The sequence below is a fragment of the Dermacentor albipictus genome, chromosome 1 (genome assembly GCF_038994185.2).
Source record: "Dermacentor albipictus isolate Rhodes 1998 colony chromosome 1, USDA_Dalb.pri_finalv2, whole genome shotgun sequence".
In the NCBI taxonomy this organism is placed as follows: Eukaryota; Metazoa; Arthropoda; class Arachnida; order Ixodida; family Ixodidae; genus Dermacentor; species Dermacentor albipictus.
Window position 1 is genome coordinate 332144150 of NC_091821.1, and position 19133 is coordinate 332163282.

The 19133-nt window shown below is 45.9% G+C and overlaps 1 protein-coding gene across 1 annotated transcript in view; it reads right to left on the minus strand.

Moving 5' to 3' along the window:
- The window catches only part of LOC135909910 ((3R)-3-hydroxyacyl-CoA dehydrogenase-like), a 31403-nt gene extending 25734 nt beyond the window's left edge, over positions 1-5669 (minus strand). The window contains exons 1-2 of the mRNA XM_065441924.1: positions 5516-5669; positions 5121-5228 (exon numbers count right to left, since the gene is read on the minus strand). The gene's annotated coding sequence lies outside the window, so the exon portion shown is untranslated. The remainder of the gene's footprint in view (positions 1-5120; positions 5229-5515) is intronic.
- Between the last annotated feature and the right edge of the window lie 13464 nt (positions 5670-19133).

The window sequence follows — 19133 nt, forward strand, 5'->3', positions numbered from 1 at the left end:
GGTCAAACAAGACGTCTTGCCGCTTTTACTTCATGCGTCAACGAGGCTTTACGCATGTTTTTGCACTGAACAAGACGATCTGCTGATTCATCGCGTCTACTGTCACAAAGAGCAGACAACGCATCGTCGAAGCGTCCTGCGACATGCGTTGCTCTACCACCACTGCTCATCACTTCAAGCTTCCATCTTCCTGTGAAATTCTGTCTCGTTTGGATTAACGTCACAAAGCAATACATGAGCTATGAGCGACGCAATACCATGGAGGGTCTGGATAATATTTAACCATTTAGGAGATGTTTATACCGTGTGCATTTACATAATTACAAGAGCGTTTTTGTATTTTGCCTACATCGGGATGACAGGAAATTGAGCCCATTAGGCAGTTTTAGTACAGCGCACGCTATACCGTTGCGTATACGCTATAAAATAGCGTATAGCGTGCGTACGCTATACGCTATGGGTCGTTTAGCGTTCTGCGCATGCCCAGTGACGACCCACTGTTTTGTAGCGTACGCAATTGTATAGCTTGCGCTAAACTAAAACTAAACGCCAAAGACAAGAATGCGCCTGGAGTGTAAGTATAGTTGCTATTGCAATAAAAGAAACATGAAGCGCCTGCAGTCAACGACGTCTTCGTGGTGCAAGCGCGAGCGCATGCCAAGATATTTTGCCTATCTCTTTGCTGGGAAACAAGCCTGCGTTCGCTGAGCCATGTCATGTGGCAAAGACGCTATGTGTATGTCAGAACACAACAGCAAACCTAAGGAGACTTGTAGCAGAGCTCGCGCGGCCCACAAACTTTCTACGCGCGCTCTGCAGTCGCCTGCATGCCTATGTTTGACGACGAGGTTGGGAACCCAATGTCTGCGCGGCATTATGCAAAAATTTATTTTAAAAGTCATTATGCAAACGTGATTATGCTATCTACGTTCAGAAATCATTTCCATAACGAGCCCGCACTCATAGCGAAACACAGTTGCATCGCTTTCATCCGGTAGAGATCGTCTGGATGTCTGGCTGCGCGTGATTTCAGAAAAGGAAGAATTAGATGGCCTGCGAAACACTGTATCAGACTTCTGACATTTCTCAGCCATACGAATACGAATCACTGTCGACTTTGCCACACCTCAACTCATATTTGGCGCACGCCAACCCACATCCGTATCTTACGTTCCAACAAGGCGAGCTCACCGGCCAGGCACAATCGAGCGCTATCCTTACTCCCGCCCGTACTCACTTTCAACATGGCCTCCGAGATTGGGCAGCGCCCAATACTGGATCTCAGGGGCTTTGCTTTTAACTTGTCTCTGCACGTTAGACCAGTTACTCCTCAAATTTTATTACACTGCTTCCTCACGCCACATTCACTACCCACCTCCAGATCCCTCAGCTCTAAACCCACCGCCGAGTGTATGACCACAACCGCTTCGTACCAAGACCCAAGGTACAGCTGTTGTCAAAAGCATGATGTCACTACGCGCCTTCACACTATGCATATCTGGTTCTGTTGCATGGTGTAGTTAATGTGACGCTTTTGACACTCCAGACTTCTGTATGCTGAGTACGCGAGTTCTTTTCCTTCCACAAGACGTTGGAACTCATGGCATATTACGGGAACTCCCTTAAACAACCTGTAGCTAGGCAGGTGGTCGTAGGGAACGTAGCTCGTGTACTTTTGATAAAGAGGTCTTCTTTGCGGTCTTCATTGGCGACCCGCTGGAGAACGCTACTGGCGAGGTCCTGTACTGATAGTCTCGACATCCTACGTATCTTTCCTGCGGAAAAGTGTTTTCTGTCTCTCAATATATTTATTTGGCTCAGCCCTACTGTTAAAAGATTTAAAGAGGAAAGGAACCGCGACTTCAGACGGGACGAGACGAAGGAGTGGACAGGACGAGCGGTAACTAGCAACTGAGGTTTATTACCAAACAACAAACAGCAGCAAAAATGCAGCATTTTTGCTGCTATGTGTTTTTTGGTAATTAATAAACCACAGTTGCTAGTTACCCTCTAAAAAATTCATATATTCAGTTTATAATGTACCGAGGAAAAATGCTATTTAAAGCGTTAAGGAGTATGACATGCTTTACACTGTGGTATGCTTTCGTTAAATCAAGCGTCACTAAAACTGCATACTGCCGCCTGTGTCGAGCAAGCTTAATGCGTCCCTCAAAATCGATATGTGCGTACCATATCGATCATCCGGGTCTAAATCCAATCTGATATGGCCTCAGTAATGTTTTGTCTTTTAAAAATTTTATGACAAGAATGCGCAATACCGTTTCTATTAATTTCACAACATAGTGCGATTGGCCTTATATATTATAGAAGAGTTAACTGGTGGGCTAGTTGGTGATCTTGCATACTGAAAAGATTTTGCACCAAAAAACAACACACACAAGAAGAAAGACACCACGGGCGCCCGTGGTGTCGTCCGTGGTGCCGTCGTCTTTCTTCTTGTGTGTAACAATAAAATTCAAACAGCGCTAAACGACGGGACCAGAATGAGGAGGAGACAAACACGGCGCTGATTGTGTGTGTTGTTTTTTGGCGCAAAATCTTTTCAGTAGGCCTTATTTATATTCATTCCCGCTGCTTGCTTTTTTAAGCAGGGTGATTATTTTTGCGAGTTTCCAGTCAGGAGGTATCTATGCATTCTTGAAGGAGTAATTAACAATATTGGAGATGTCTTGCGGGGACCTAACAATGGAAGAGCTTCAGCACGTGGTTCGGCTGCTTCCTGGAACAGCTCCGGGTCCAGATGGCATTACATCAGGCACTTTGGAAATGTTGTTTGACCTCTAGAGGTCAAACAATATTTCCAAAGTGAGGTCACAGAATATTTCCAAAATGCCTGATGTAATGCCATCTGGACCCGGAGCTGTGCCAGGAAGCAGCCGAACAACGTGCTGAAGCTCTTCCATTGTTACCTCTAAGAAATCTTCCCCTGACAGAGCCCCTACGAAGTTTACCTGCAGCTGAGTTGTAAAGCGCTGCTCGAAACCTTCCGCAATATTATATCTAATGATTCCAACAATTATTTGGTTGACAGAACAACTGACTCAATATTTATGGGCACTGTAACGGCGTTGCGAGGGCGGGAAAATTTCAACAGTGCTTTCTTTTATTACCACTATTTTATTAAAAAATATAGCGTTTTTCATCATAATTATCTTTCGCCGATGAAACCGTTCTTTTAAACATAGCAGCAGCATACTTATAACTACTCCAATTAGTTGGGCACTGATTAAAAATAAGTTTCTTCCATGCAGCTTTTCAGCGTCTATAATCTCGTGCGCAATCACTATTCCACCATGGACAATCACTGCTCCCCCTATATTTTTTTTTGTTGATGATACTACAAACTCAGATTTTTTTAATGATACCTTTCAATTGCACAGACTCATCGCTTTAATATATCTTTCCATACCTGTCATAGAATACAAAGTTGACTGTAAATTATTTTCAGATTTTGGATAGTCCGCAGAAAAGTTTACGCATGTTTGTTTAAAGGAATGAGAGGGTTGTTGATATCAATGAAAATCAGGCGGTGGTCCCTATACTAGTAGTGACATCGACCGCAACCCAAGAAGAGATGGAAACGCCTGAGGTACGTAGCAAATGTCAAATGTAGGACAGATCGAGACTCTTAATGCACGAAAGTGGCAACTTTTGCATTTAGACATGTAAAGTGGTTAACATTAGTCCAATCCCATAAACGTTTTCCAGATGAGTCAGTGCGGAAGACCCATGGCACATGGTGAGATTTGAAGTGACCCGCAACCAATATGTTCTATTTGCAATAGGCCACTGCGACGTCAAGTGAGCGTATGCCTTGTACCCCAGCGGGAATGTAGAAGGTAATTATATAGAGCGGGGTGCAACCCGGAATAGTTTTCTAATATCAAGATTTCACATTAGAATGATAAAGTATGATGTGAAATTTTTGCTTTATGCAGAATTTACACGAAATGAAAAAAAAAAGCTAATTCACCACCTCGGGGAGGTCTATCCAATCGAAAACACTTGTAGTTGTTTAGATGAAAGTCTTGATAAGCGAACAAATGAGTTTCTTGTAATAGTATAACGTCCGGAGATTGTTAGAATATTAAATATAATAAATCTGTAGCTGCAGAAAGTATTGCTTGGCAGTTCCACTGGAGTATCCTTAAGCACCTGTGTTGACGGTAGACAAGCAGCCGCCAATGCTTGGTCTAGAATACCGTCTTTCAGAAAGTCAGTCCTCGTAAGTGATTCTTTCACACACTTTTCTGTTTTAGAGTTAGGAGAATTAGGCAGTTCCTAGAGAGTCTGAATCAGAATGGCATTCATGATCAACCTGGTGTAAAGTCGAAGGTCGTGCTAAATCCACACTGTTAGAGGGAAGACCTGTGTGACACTAAGGTTACTTCGTAAATAAGGCGGCCGAATTTTGTACGCTGTTTGATATTGTCTGAGACATAGTCGACAATTGCATGTAGCCAAAAAATAGGTTTCGCAGAATCTTTTCTAATGCTTTTTCCATCGCTTTTTGTATCACTGTCGCAATAGTCTGGGAAATTGACGAAAACATGCCTAGTGACTGACGGGCTGTTACACCACCATAACCCTGGGTCCTTCTCTGAACTTCTGCAAGAGCATCTCAACGTGAGGACCACCTCCTCTCAATTATTTCGGTTACCTAGATAACTTTCGATCTTGCAAGGCAGTTGGAGCAGTCGGCACCATGATTTTCATTGCACAAACACTATGACTGAGCCTGAGACATGCAATCGTTGGCAACATGGCCTTCCCCGCACCAACGGCATCAAGGACTTCATCGACAGCCGTTAGCACTGTGTACGAACCGCAAGCACTTGAGGCATTGTAGTGGTTGTGGAGCTAAGGGTTCAGCTCTCTAGATTAATGGCCATTTCTGATGGTCGAACCGTCCCTGCAAATGTTGCTATGATTGTTTCTCTAGGGGCCTTCTTATTGTCTACAAGCCTGGCACAGCGGTACACGGAAAATACACATGCTGCAGAAAACATCTCTAGAATTTCTGATGGACTTAAGCTTATGTCCATACCGCGGACTAGGCCTTTGCAGCGAGCTAGGTGATGAGGGATAAAGGAGCTCACCTGCTGCGTGGCAAAGTTAGCGCATTTCAGCAGACCCTGTACACAGGCCTGGTTTGGTGAACAACAGAGGATCACACCACATCCAAGCTGTCGGACCTCGGTTATTTTCTGGAAGTGCGACGAGATTGCCCGAAGTTCTGATTGAATAGTCTCGGGGTTGTTCATACGAAGAACTCCCCCATTAGTAAATGCAAAAGCCACAGGAACGCTACTGGTTTCACTGCGAAGAAACAATTCCAATTGTAGATCCTGCGGGGGAATGTAAGCAGACCAGAGGGTAGCCCTTTGGCCCAGAGATGATACATACGTCACCTTATCAGTAACTACCACTTTCAAACAAATGGATAAGAAGAAACAACAGTCAAGTTGAGAAAAGAAAAGTAAACGCCGGCTACTTGTCAGCAAACCCGTATGAGGTCCGGACCAGGGTGCACAAGAGCTTCGTCCCTGACGCCAAAACTCAACTCGGGGCAGAGGCCTAACGATGGACAGCCGGATGTTCTTAATGGCAGTCCAGAAGAACGACTTGTCTTCCAAGCACTGGCGCATACTCACTTTGGGGTATTGGCCAAGAATGATGATGATGATGAAGCCTCAATTAATGGCACAAGCAGCAGCATAAGAACGTGCAGCCTACGCGCTTCGTCGTCTTTCATGGCGTCGACCTTTCCGCGCGCCTTCCTGCGGTGCGGAAGCCCCACATCATTCCTTCAGCATTTCTAACTCACGCAGGCAGCAACTTTAAAATTACCGTTCATCGCTGTTTCGCTATCGCTTGTCTCTCGTGCAACATCTGACAGAAAAGTATCCCAAGGTGGGACGCATCTCGGCGCCTCATCCATTACGTGATTCGCGCGCGGTGTACACGTCATTGCTGGGAGAGAGAGAGATAAACAGAAAAGAGGAAAGGCAGAGAGGTTAACTAGAAGCACGTCCGGTTTGGTAACCTGCACTGGGAGAGACGGCATGTAGGTAGAGCGGAGAGAGAGAACATACTTTCGCGAACATTTGAATATGCGCACCGAGTCTACAACCGGTCGCCAAGACCTTTCTACTTGAGATACCTCAATAATCAGTGCTGGGAGAAATTTAAATTCTTCTAGTGGTGTTTACGCGTTCCGAAAGCAGTTAGTAAGTGCACATTTCCAACAGTGCCGCACAGATAGCATGTCAGCACCCTTCTACACGCGGCGGTGGCTTAACAGCTATGGTGTTACGCTGCTAAGCACGAGGTCGCGGGATCAAATCTCGGCCGCGACGGCCGCATTTCAATGAGGGTGAGATGCAAAACTGCCCTGTTCCGTGCATTGGGTGCACGTTAAAGATCCCCTGGTGGTCAAAATCAATCCGGAGTCCCCTACTACGGCGTGCCTCATAATCAAGTCGTGGTTTTGGCAAGTAAAAACTTCGACATTCATTCATTCATCGTCTTTCTGCATTGACGTGTGTGCGGCATACGTATGTTAGCACTGTTATGCTTATTCCAGAGCTACCTGTTAGTCTTATTCCAGAACTACCTGCGTGATACTTAGGACGTACTATCTACGTTCTAATTAAGTAGTTACGTCTTGCTCAGGGTGCCTCGCTACTGAGCGACTACGGGTGTTCTGACGTTTCTAGAACGTAAATCTTTATTGATCAATGTCCCTCCCGCGAGAGGCTACTTTATTCCACGACCAAAACGTCAAACGGCTATTAAATATGTACTGTACATAAATTTGCCTATATTAGTCTTGTCCGTCGGGTGTGTGCAACGCGGGTATGCACCAGTGAAAATCCTACTCTCCTTTGTCGTACGTTCAAGCCCTCTACGCCAGGGAGTGGTTTCTCTCTCAGAATTCCTCCGTGCGGGTTGACCAGTGTGTTGACCCGACGTGACCTGCGCTCCCTATTTCTACACCAGTGAGTGGTTTCTCTCCAAATTCCTCTGTGTGGGCTCACCAGTGTGCTTACAAGGTATAAATCGTCACTTACAGCCCATACATAGACGGACGACAAAAAGGACGACGTAGACAAGCGCTTGTCTACGTCGTCCTTTTTGTACTCCGTCTATGTATGCGCTGTAAGTGACGATTTATACCATGGTATACCAACTAGCCCGTACTCAAACCATGCTTACAAGGCCCTCAACCCTCAACCCGGGAGCAAGAGAGAATAAGGTTGCCCGGATGGTGTAGCGGATGGGAAGGCCAGCGAGACACCACAGACCACCACAGACCCTTGAGTGAAGGAGCACTCACGCCGAATGTTTTTGTACTTTTTCGCTTGGAGCACCCCACTCATCCGTGACGATGTGTTAAACTGCTGTTATTTGTTTTTGCATCATCTCGTCTTCCCGGCCCAACCCTCTCCAACAGACAATCTGGTTCAAACTCAAAACAGCTAGACGCTGTTGGAGGTCGCCGAAACCCCATCCCCGTAAAAACTGGTGGCAGCCATAAAAAGGCCACCACCTGATGGGCCTCTACCCGGCGCCCTTCACTCGTTAGCAATTTAGGCTTCAAAAACTTACCTAATGGGTGCCAGCAAACGTTCACGTTCCTTGTGAAGATGGCCAAATGTCTGATCTAATTCCATATATTGCTGCATATCATTCTGCCCCAAAAATACTCTTCGTGAGTTACATTCGCAAAAACAGGTGTATACGAGTCACGTATATGCCAAACAGATATAACCGTACGTATTTAGCGGCCCGAAACTTCTGTGTACATCGCACAAGTCATGGGCTGCACTAAGTGAAGAAGAATTAAACAGCAGCTTTTAGCCCCCTATAAGAGCGCTACTTAAAAGCGCTTCCAAGAGATATATATATGTGCATACATTATAAGAGAAAATATCAGAGGTCGGACTGCCAAGAGAGGTGTGCAAATCTTCAAGCCTGCCATGTTCAGATATTCGAGGCCCATACAGCTGCAATACGCTCGTTGCGGGAAAGTGCTAGATCATGTGGTAGCTCATGTACATGTTTTCATCGCATTGGACACTGCATGCAGTTACTTAAAGCTGCCTCGCCTGTGAGAGCTTGTTTCGCCAAAAAATGTAACTAGTTACATGTAATTGCTTGCTGCATGAAGAAAGTAATCGAATTACCGCGAGCGTTACCGAGAAAAAAAAAGTAATCGTTAAATTATAACATTACCAGAAAACGTAATTGATAGCAAATACTTAATTACGCGTAGTTCGTTACGTACAATTCTGCGTTTATTTCGCGGCAAGACACACGAAGCAATGTGCTTACTACATGAAACCATCCATTAAGCGCGAGACCTCTTAGGCAGCGCGCAGAAGCAGTGCCCTGGCAGAAACGTGTCGCCATGAGGAATTCGGGCAGCGGCGTTGCAGGCGCCGCAGCTCGCATTGGTGCAGGCCGTGAGACCGACGCGTCCACGTTTGTCATCAACCAACGAAAGGATCAGATAGATTTAGCATTTAATTTGACGTCCAGTGTTAAGCTCCGCTCAGACTGCAGTGTGTTTGGTTGAACGTTAACATGTTCTCTTGAACTTTACCAGGTAATGAAGATTATTCTACGAAATGACGCTTGCTTGCCGACGATTTTTCGTGCGACTCCTATTTCGACGAAGCTGTCGCAAACGGATGTGCCCAAGGCGGTAATTAAAAAAAAACGGTTCTCTTTCTAAACGACATAATATTGCAATAAGACATGAGAAAATATCGCGCTCTAATTGCTCGCCACTTAAAGTGTGTGTGTGTGGGGGGGGGGGGGAGGTGAAGTGGAAATCAAATGCACATTTAGGAATCAATGTGAAGTGTCGATTTAGTCAAGCGGCGTGTATTAAATCCCCTGCTTACAATAGTCTTGCTCTTCATTCAGTGGTACGCCACGGCATTAACATTCTTGACCTTCATTCTATGTACCGCTCTTAGCACAAAGTAGCCAGCCACTACTTAAACTGGCTAACCTCCATGTTTTTTTCCTCTCTTTTTTTACTCCTTCTTCATTCTATGCAACGTGTCATCATCATCAGCAGCAGCAGCTTGGTTACGCCCACTGCAGGGCAAAGGCCTCTCCCATACTTCTCCAACTACCCCGGTCATGTACAGTAAAAGCTCGTTAATTCGAACCCCAAGGGGTAGCCGCTTCAGTTCGAATTAACGAAAGTTCGAACTAACGAAAGTGAAGGAGAGCAACAGTACACTGCGATTTGGAAGCAGTAGGGCATGTCAGAAATTTGGCGTGTCAGAAAGTGATGGCGTGTGCCGCGGACACACGCCATCTTGAAGTCGAAGCTCTGGGTCCGACTGTGCCACACTGCCGATGTCCACCGAAACGAACGTTTGCCGAGGCTTAACACCATCACAATGAATCGCGATGGCCGATACCTCCTAAGCTGAAAACAGACGTGCACAACAGATGAAGACTGCCGAGACAAAGACGCTGAACATGTGAAGGTGGCGAAGGCCCTGATTCGTTGGTTCTTGATTGCAAGCGCAGCTGCGACGTACTTGATTCGTTGTGTTACGATGGCGCTTGCCGTGCCATCTCCGCACAACATTAACAGCTGTACAAGATTTGCAAAGCCTCCGAGATTCGCAACGGGCATGAAGTCTCGGAGGTTACGTAGAACGGAGAGGCGGCAGCCGCCGCTGCCTTCTGGCTGGCCCCGCGTCGGTTAGATTTTTTTCCAATTTTGCCTTCTCTCGCCGTTCTCTCCGTTTCGGAGGCAATACAGCCTTGTGTGTAGGCAGTAGGCGCGTTTCTCTGGCCGTGTGCCAGGCGAGCGTAGTTCGAATTATCCGTGAGGGAACCTTCTCGCGTTCGAATTAACGGACTTTTTTATACATACACTTCTGTGGAGTGTGGAGCTTGGCCGGACCAAATCGTACAGTTCGAATTATCCATAAATTCGAATTATTGAAGTTCGAATTAACGAGCTTTCACTGTACTAATTGTGGCCATGTTGTCTCTGCAAACGTCTTAATGTCATCCGCCTACCTAACTTTCTGCCGCCCCCTGCTACGCTTCCCTTCCCTTGGAATACAGTCCGTAACCCTTAATGACGATCGGTTATCTTCCCTCCTCATTACATGTCCGGCCCATGACCATTTCTTTTTCTTGATTTCAACTAAGATGTCATTTACCCGCGTTTGTTCCCACACCAAATTTGCTCTTTTCTTATCCCTTAACATTACACCCATCATTCTTCTTTCCATAGCTCGTTGCGTCGTCCTCAATATAAGAAGAACCCTTTTCGTAAGCCTCCAGGTTTCTTCCCCATACGTGAGTACGGGTAAGACACAGCTGTTATACACTTTTCTCTTGAGGGATAATGGCAACCTGCTGTTCATGATTTAAACATTCCTGCCAAACGCACCCCAGCCCATTCTTATTCTTCTGGTTATTTCAGTCTCATGATCCAGATCCGTGGTCAGTACCTGCCCTAAGTAGATGTATTTCCTTACCACTTCCAGTGCCTCGCTACCTATCGTAAACTGCTGTTCTCTTCCGAGACTCTTAAACATTACTTTAGTTTTCTGCAGATTAATTTTGAGATTCACCCTTCTGCTTTGCCTCTCCACGTCAGTGAGCATGCATTGCAATTGGTCTGCTGAGTCACTAAGCAAGGCAATATCATCAGCGAATCGCAAGTTGCTAAGGTATTCTCCATCAACTTTTATCCCCAATTCTTCCTACGCCAGGTCTCTGAATACCTCCTGTAAACATGCTGTGAATAGCATTGGAGGGATCATATCTCCCTGTCTGACGCCTTTCTTTATTGTGATTTTGTCGCTTTCTTTATGGAGGACTACGGTGGCTGCGGAGCCGCTATAGATATTTTCCAGTATTTTTACATATGGCTCATCTACACCCTGATTCCGTAATGCCTCCATGACTGCTGAGGTTTCGACTGAATCAAACGCTTTTTCGTAATCAATGAAAGCTATATATAAAGGTTGGTTGTATTCCGCACATTTCTCTATCACTCGATTGATAGTGTGAATATGGTCTATTGTAGAGTAGCCTTTACGGAATCCTGCCTGGTCCTTTGGTTGACAGAAGTCTAAGGTGTTCCTGATTCTATTTGCGATTACCTTAGTAAATACTTGGTAGGCTACGGACAGTAAGCGGATCGGTCTATAATTTTTCAAGTCTTTGGCGTCCCCTTTCTTATGGATTAGGATTGTGTTAGCGTTCTTCCAAGATTCCGGTATGAAGCATTGTGTATATAGGGTGGCCTGTCTTTCTAGGACAATCTGCCCACGATCCTTCAACAAATCTGCTGTTACCTGATCCTCCCCAGCTGCCTTCCCCCTTTGCATAGCTCCCAAGGCTTTCTTTACTTCTTCCGGCGTTACTTGTGGAATGTTAAATTCCTCTAGACTATTCTCCCTTCCATTATCGTCGTGGGTGCCACTGGTACTGTATAAATCTCTATACACTCCTCAGCCATTTGAACGATATCATCCATGTTAGTAATGATATTGCCGGCTTTGTCTCTTAACGCATACATCTGATTCTTGCCTATTCCTAGGTTCTTCTTCACTGCTTTTAGGCTTCCTCCGTTACTGAGAGCATGTTCAATTCTATCCATATTATATTTCCTTATGTCAGCTGTCTTACGCTTGTTGATTAACTTGGAAGGTTCTGCCAGTTCTATTCTAGCTGTAGGGTTAGAGGCTTTCATATATTGGCGTTTCTTGATCAGATCTTTCGTCTCGTGCGATAGCTTACTGGTCTCCTGTCTAACGGAGTTACCACCGACTTCTGTTGCGCACTCCTTAATGATGCCCATAAGATTATCGTTCATTGCTTCAACACTAAGGTCCCCTTCCTGAGTTAAAGCCGAATACCTGTTCTGTAGCTTGATCCGGAATTCCTCTAGTTTCCCTCTTACCGCTAGCTCATTGATTGGCTTCTTATGTACCAGTTTCTTCCGTTCCCTCCTCAAGTCTAGGTTAATTCGAGTTCTTACCATCCTATGGTCACTGCAGCGCACCTTGCCGAGCAAGTCTACATCTTGTATGATGCCAGGGGTAGAGCAGAGAATGAATTCGATTTCATTTCTAGTCTCACCAATCGGGCTCCTCTACGTCCACTTTCGGCTGACCCGCTTGCGGAAAAAGGTATTCATTATCCGCATATTATTCTGTTCTGCAAACTCTACTAATAACTCTCCCCTGTTATTCCTAGAGTCTATGCCATATTCCCCCACTGACTTGTCTCTAGCCTGCTTCTTGCCAACCCTGGCATTGAAGTCGCCCATCAGTATAGTGTATTTTGTTTTGACTTTACCCATCGCCGATTCCACGTCTTCATAAAAGCTTTCGACTTCCTGGTCATCATGACTTGATGTAGGGGCGTAGACCTGTACTACCTTTAATTTGTACCTCTTATTAAGTTTCACAACAAGACCTGCCACCCTCTCGTTAATGCTATAGAATTCCTGTATGTTACCAGCTATATCCTTATTAATCAGGAATCCGACTCATAGTTCTCGTCGCTCCGCTAATCCCCGGTAGCACAGTACGTGCCCGCTTTTTAGCTTGTCCTCCTAACCTCACTGAGCCCTATTATATCCCATTTACTACCCTCTAATTCCTCCAATAACACTGCTAGACTCGCCTCAGTAGATAACGTTCTAACGTTAAACGTTGCCAGGTTCAGATTCCAACGGCAGCCTGTCCGGAGCCAGGGATTCTTAGCACCCTCTGCTGCGTCACAGATCTGACCGCCGCCATGGTCAGTTGCTTCGCGGCTGCTGGGGACTGAGGGCCGGGGTTTGATTGTTGTATTCATATAGGAGGTTGTGGCCAAGTACTGCACCACGGTGGCCAATCCTGCTCTGGTGCGAGAGTGCGTTACCGGTTCTGGTCACCGGGATCAGGCTGCGCTCCAGGCTTGTTTGTGCAATTTTCTCAACACCCGGTTGTTGTTGGTTTTTTTTTTTTGTTTTTTCCGGTGGAGAATTGCGCGGCACCGGGATTCGAACCACGGTTCTCTTGCACGCGAGGCGGATACTCTACCGCCCCCGCAGGAGTTGCACGCCTCATTTAACCTACAGTGGTGCCTTATTTGATCAGTCAAGGTGAACCAATCTGAGCTCGGTTATACCGCACGGATGGCACTCAACTAGAGAACCTGGTATTTATGACCTGCACATGTGTGGCCATCCATAATAGAGAAGATTGTATTTTCTTTAGGAGGGTCCCCGTACAGTGATAAATTAAAGAAAGGACATAATAAAAAGGAGGGAAGAAAAATGAAAAAAAGAAGTAAAAAAAGAAAAAGAAAAAAGAAAAGAGAACAGGTGATTTGAACTCGTGACCCTTGGATGTTGCCCGGAAAGATAGCTCAGTCGGTTGGTCCGTCAGGCCCCACGTTACCTTGAAGCGCCATAGCTCCTGTCCCGAGCCTCATACTTACGTGGAAAGGCACTGATGTAGTCCGCGCAGGCACACTTTAACCTAAAGCAATTTATATACTCATCCACCACGAAGATAAAAGCATTGTTCACATGCAATTTTCTTGTGTTCGTGCACTACAGCGCTCGCAAGCTATGTCGAAATGGGAACACCAGGTCAGCTGGACGCACAGCAGGAGGCCTCTAGGCAGAGATGTCACGAAGACGAAAGCTTGACACATACGTCCAGGGAAGAGTGGCGATGGCAGGTGCATGCACAGAGAAGTACACGAGCCCTGCGACATATACGGTTTTTGTACCTGCAGTGTCACAGCGGTACCGATTCCGGACGATTGGCCCAGAATAACCGTACACCCATCAGCAAGTACCGAATGACTAAATAAAACAGCATCAAGTAAATCAAGATATCCATTGAATATAATACGCTATTCCGTTAAGAGATCGGTGTAGTTTACAACCGACGCTATATGTTTGGGCTTTATTCAGGAATTCATTTTATTACGCAGAACACAAGGACGCTTACTGGAACTATACTTTGTCGGTCGGTCACACAGGGATTTTAAAAGCCCATTCGCAGGTACCTGCGTTTGAAGCAAATATAAATTTCGCATGTACATACACAAACATGTCCGTCAATACGCCGACCAACCCAGCAGCAACAGCAACGAAAGTTTCGCTTTGAAACAGCGGTGGATGGGCCGTGCAATCCACAGTTCTAGTCGAAAAGTGCCCCAAGGTAAAAAAGGCCATAACTTTTTTCGCACTTCAATAGCAGAGAGACAGAAGATTCTGAAGCGTTAACATTCAAGCTTAAATTTCAATGAAATCCTCTACAGATATGTTGTCAGCAACGTGACTCGAAGAAGTAGCATAGTCAAATAATCTTTTAGGAGGTCTGGCCATCGATTACAAACTTTAAGCCGAACATCGAAACCTTTCAGTCTAATAATAACAATAAATTATGTTATAAAGAGGGAAGGCAACCACAATGAAGGTTTCCCTGTATTTGAAGCGCCAGTTATTCTTTAACAAGAATCAGCAGCTCATTTGCGTTTGGCTCGTGTGAGTCAGCGTGAGAGCCAAAAGAAAAAAAATACACTCCAGATTTACGTACATAAAACTTATAATGAAAGAAGACACTGCTCTGGATATGTCTGACGTCAACGACGCTTTCCGTGAACGTACATCTCAAACACGTCATACTCAAAGGCAATCATAACTTTTCTTGGAACTGCTTAATTGAATAACCGCGAATTAGTGCTGCAGAGAGGGAATTTTCCCTCCACTGGCTCAGAGTGCATGTGTGGGTGGCTTTGTCCCTGAGAAACTAACTGGCGCCACCCATAGTGTACTCCCTTCCTCGTTTCTAAGAAAAGTGATGCTGGAACATCGGCGCCGACGCTTGCTGGAATTTCATGCCTGAGCTGCTTCCGGATGGGACAACACTTCAGTCAATGGACGTTGATCACAAAGAGTGCGAGGAAAAATATGCTGGGGGGTTAAACGGAACCAAGAGGTTGTGGCGATTTGGTTATGTGGTGATGAGCGAAAGGAAGAACGCGGTGTGGTGAAGGTAGATGGCGACAGCGAGAGAGAGAGAGAGAGAGAGTGAATGAGGAACTGTGACATCCAGTTGCGCGCGACACCACATATCAGCAGCAGCAGCCTACTTCTTTATATTTTTTTTAAGTCCACTGCAGGATGAAGGCCTCTCCCTGCGATGTCCATTTAGCCCTGTCTTGCGCTAGCCGATTTCAACTAGCGCCTGCTATTTTACTCAATTTTCACCCCACCTAATTTCCGTCAATTCAACAACGGACGAATCTTTCGCCCTGTAGTGCGGCTTCGCTGCAGTTCGAACAAAAGCGCCCCCGGAAATGAATTTCACCCAACGGAATAGAACCAAACTAGACCTACAGATACAAAGCGTATGCCATTAGAGTGCAATTAGCGGATGAGATCTCACTGCGCGCTGCAGTCAGCATTTTAAACATAAACATATGCATTTTAAACGAGTGTACAGAGGTGCCCGAGGAAAACAACTAGACGCGACACATAGCGTGAGACCAGTTTCAAGATTAAGTGCCTAAAGTGCAAAGCGCAGATATCTAGGCATTGCTGATCGATCGATATTTTTTTAATGCTTGCCACATAGTCACGCCGACCGCATCGCCCCAGGGTCGGCTTCGCTGCAGTAGTCGGTGTCCCGGATTTCTGGACTCGGCTTATGACAAAACGTCCGGTTTGCTTAAATCCCACGTTAAGAGATATTCACTCTTCACATTCCTCTTATTTCAGTTGTCATTTTCCTCGTTGTATCGACTCGGGTTTGGCGGTTTCGTAATTAACTGCACACAGCACAGCGGCGCTCCCGTCGTTAAAGGTACAACCTAAGGCCTCGTCACTGTTGGACGCAAAAACGAGCTGAAAGCATAACAGGTCGAAATTTACACGCCCTCCAAGTATGATGTCGCCATTTTCGCCTACATGTACTCTCATTATATATTTTAGCTTGCGGGTATTTGTCAGTGACCCAACACTGTTTCCAGGTGTAAATTATCTTGATGGAATATCGGGTTCCGGGAGACACAGACATGAGCAGCCAGTATGTGGCGCAAGGTTAACCAGGAAGTCATTATTGCAGTGACAAACCATATTCTACTTGGCTAACTGGCGTGAGCGGTGAGAGCGACAAAGTCATTAACATGCAATCAGTTTCTTCATTGTCCTTCGGCGAGAACATCCACGCGACACAGAAACGTTCCAAGAGTATCTTGGTTCCACACACCGCCACAAGATGTCGCTACCAATGTTGTTACTACAGTCTACGTCGCGCTTGCCCACGGTACTTCGTAAAGTTAGGAGCGGGACAGGTTGATTATTAATAAAAAAACATATTCAACTCGCAATCGAACTGATTTTGACTAGCGATAGTAAAGGCCAACTGCAGCTGCCGGTTCCAGCTGCAAACCGCACAATGCGACAGTGCTTCGAAGTTCGGCGTCAACAAGCATCGGAAAAGCTCGAGACCGAGATGGAAACAAAGACGTAAAATCGGGGTGTCAACAGAATAGGACAATGACGCAAGAGGTAGTGTCGTCATTAGAAAATGATTCGCATGTCCCCCAGATGGCGTGACGTCTGCCTACTTTTTTTCAAATGAGAAACAAGTTTTAGAGACTTATCTAAACCCTGCCATTTTTCAAGAAGCAAGAAAATGTTTGACAGTAATTTGGCTAATTACCTCAAACGTGCGAACATTTATTTATAACTCAAGTATACCTTTAAGCTATCCTTTCTTAATTATTCCCATAACATCCCATGTTTCGATTGTAAAACTGAAGCTGAACAGTAGTGAAGTCAGGTCTACATAAAAATACCCAAACTGTAATGTATCCGTCCTCAAATGTGCTTGACAGCTGTAATTATCTGGGACCCCCCGCAAAAGCAATAAAGAAACTACAGCGCTCACTCTGCTTATGTTCAGAGGGTAGGTAGACAGAATGGTAGAGAGGAGGCAGGCAGAGGAGGCAGAGAATGGGTAGAACCGATGAACAACCCTGACACTCTTCACTCGCTGTCCGGGAGAGAGAACAGGTGATACGAGAAGACAAGGAAATGCTACTGCTATAGACATGACAACGGTTGCGGGCAAATTGAAAGTATACGGTACGGTACGGTACGTTTCTGCTATTTCTGAAAAATAAACACTATGCAAATTTGTCAAGCGGACCACTGACACGGCGTGCTGGAATAGAGCCGCATTAAAGCGCACCGTAAGGTCTACGCGGCACTACGGAAACAATCACACGTCAAATCAACACTTCTGTGCGCGCTGCGGTTGTTTTGCGGCTATGTCATTGCTCAAGGCCGCAGGTTCAATCCCCACCGCGGCAGCCATGTTTCGACGGAGCCGAAATTTTTAAAAAAGCGCCCATGTAGTTACATTTAGGTGCTCGTTAAATAACGCCAGGGCGTCAAAATTGACACGGAGTGCGCCACTATGGCGTGCCTCATAATTTGACTGCGATTTTACACGAACAGCCCCATAATTCAAATAATGTTCAATACTTCTGCCGCGATGCGATGTGCCACGTGAGGCAATGACAATCCTCAAAACTCTCAGAGGTTATGAACAATGGCGCGCAACGCCTCAAGCGAACTTCTCCCAATCTTTTCTGTGTACTAAGCAGACAAATTGAATTTTGTAAGTTTATGTGCCAAAACCACGAGTTGATTATAGGCGCGCCGTAGTGAGGAAGTCAGGAATAATTTTGACCCCCAGGGATCTTTAACGGGCCCCCAATGCACGCGACCATGGGTGTTTTTGCATTTCACCCCCAATGAAATGCGTCCGCCGCGGCCGGGATTTGATCCCGCAACCTCATGCTTGGCAGTGCAATACAACATCCGCTAAGCCACCGCGGTGGGTACTACGAAGACAAACGACAGTGGTGCACGCAAGGTATCATTACAAATCAACTCACCACACACGTATTACACTAACGCTGAAGATATTAAACATTCGCGGCCAACGTCACCGCTAATTACCGTAAATTCAAAGTGAACAGCACAGCCGCTTCGCTTACGTCGATTCCGACAGTGCGGGGTATCCACATAACTATTTTAACATGTACTTTGAGGTGAGTTAAAGGTTAGAACAATTTAGATAATCAGTAATTACCTGAACTGTTTCATTAGCCAAATGATCGATCATCACGTACTGCTGCCAATGCCTTGGTAGCCACGTGGTCTATCTGCGTGAACAACAGAGGCTGATTTTCAAAGCGAAAGCTTTTTTCGGGTACTTCACCAGGTTTTCGGCGGTGACCTGGTTTCGGGGAGGGTAACGCCAATGCGAAGAAAGGAAACGAGAGGTTCGCGCAGAGAGGAGGGGGAACGATGCTATGAGGTCGCTAGATTAGGGCGGCTGCAACTGGGAAGCGTGAAAACCGACCGCTGCAAGCTTTCCCAGATGCGAGATCCCGCCGAAATGGCTCTGTACTCGCACCGCGTGATGCTTGCTTTTCGCAGGCGTAAATTTGCGTTACGATACAAGAATATTGCCTTTTCATGATATACGCCTAAGCACTGCACAACCTCCAACCCCGACAGCAGCACTAACCATACGCCTGTCCGTGCCTTTTATTCTGTTGCCGTGTCTTAGTTTTTGCGCCTAAAACCATGTCTAAAAAAACCTTACGCCGGCAAAATAATCGAGCCGTAGTGCAACCATTCTTCGATAAACTATATTTTCAAGGTACCGCATTTTAATTGCGATTGCTGCAAACGTAACGTGATCTCTACAAATTTGTTTGATGTGATTTATCGACATAGTTAAGAAGAACAGCCCGAGGTTGTTCCAGCTGGAACAAAGGTGGTATCTTTCGATTTTTCACTGCTCTGAAATTAGCGTGTGCTGACGCGCGAGATATTATAATGACTCTTACTGCGGCAGTCACTGACATTTAATGCGAGCGATCCTGTCTACTATGTGCTCTGTTTTTCTGAAGGTGCCTCTGATTGGCGCCTAAGGTCGTACAATCGCGGAGCCAGTAGTGGGGGGGAGCTCCACCACTGGGAAAGCTGGCGCCTCCGTCGGCGTGACGTGGTATGAGGGATCACGTGG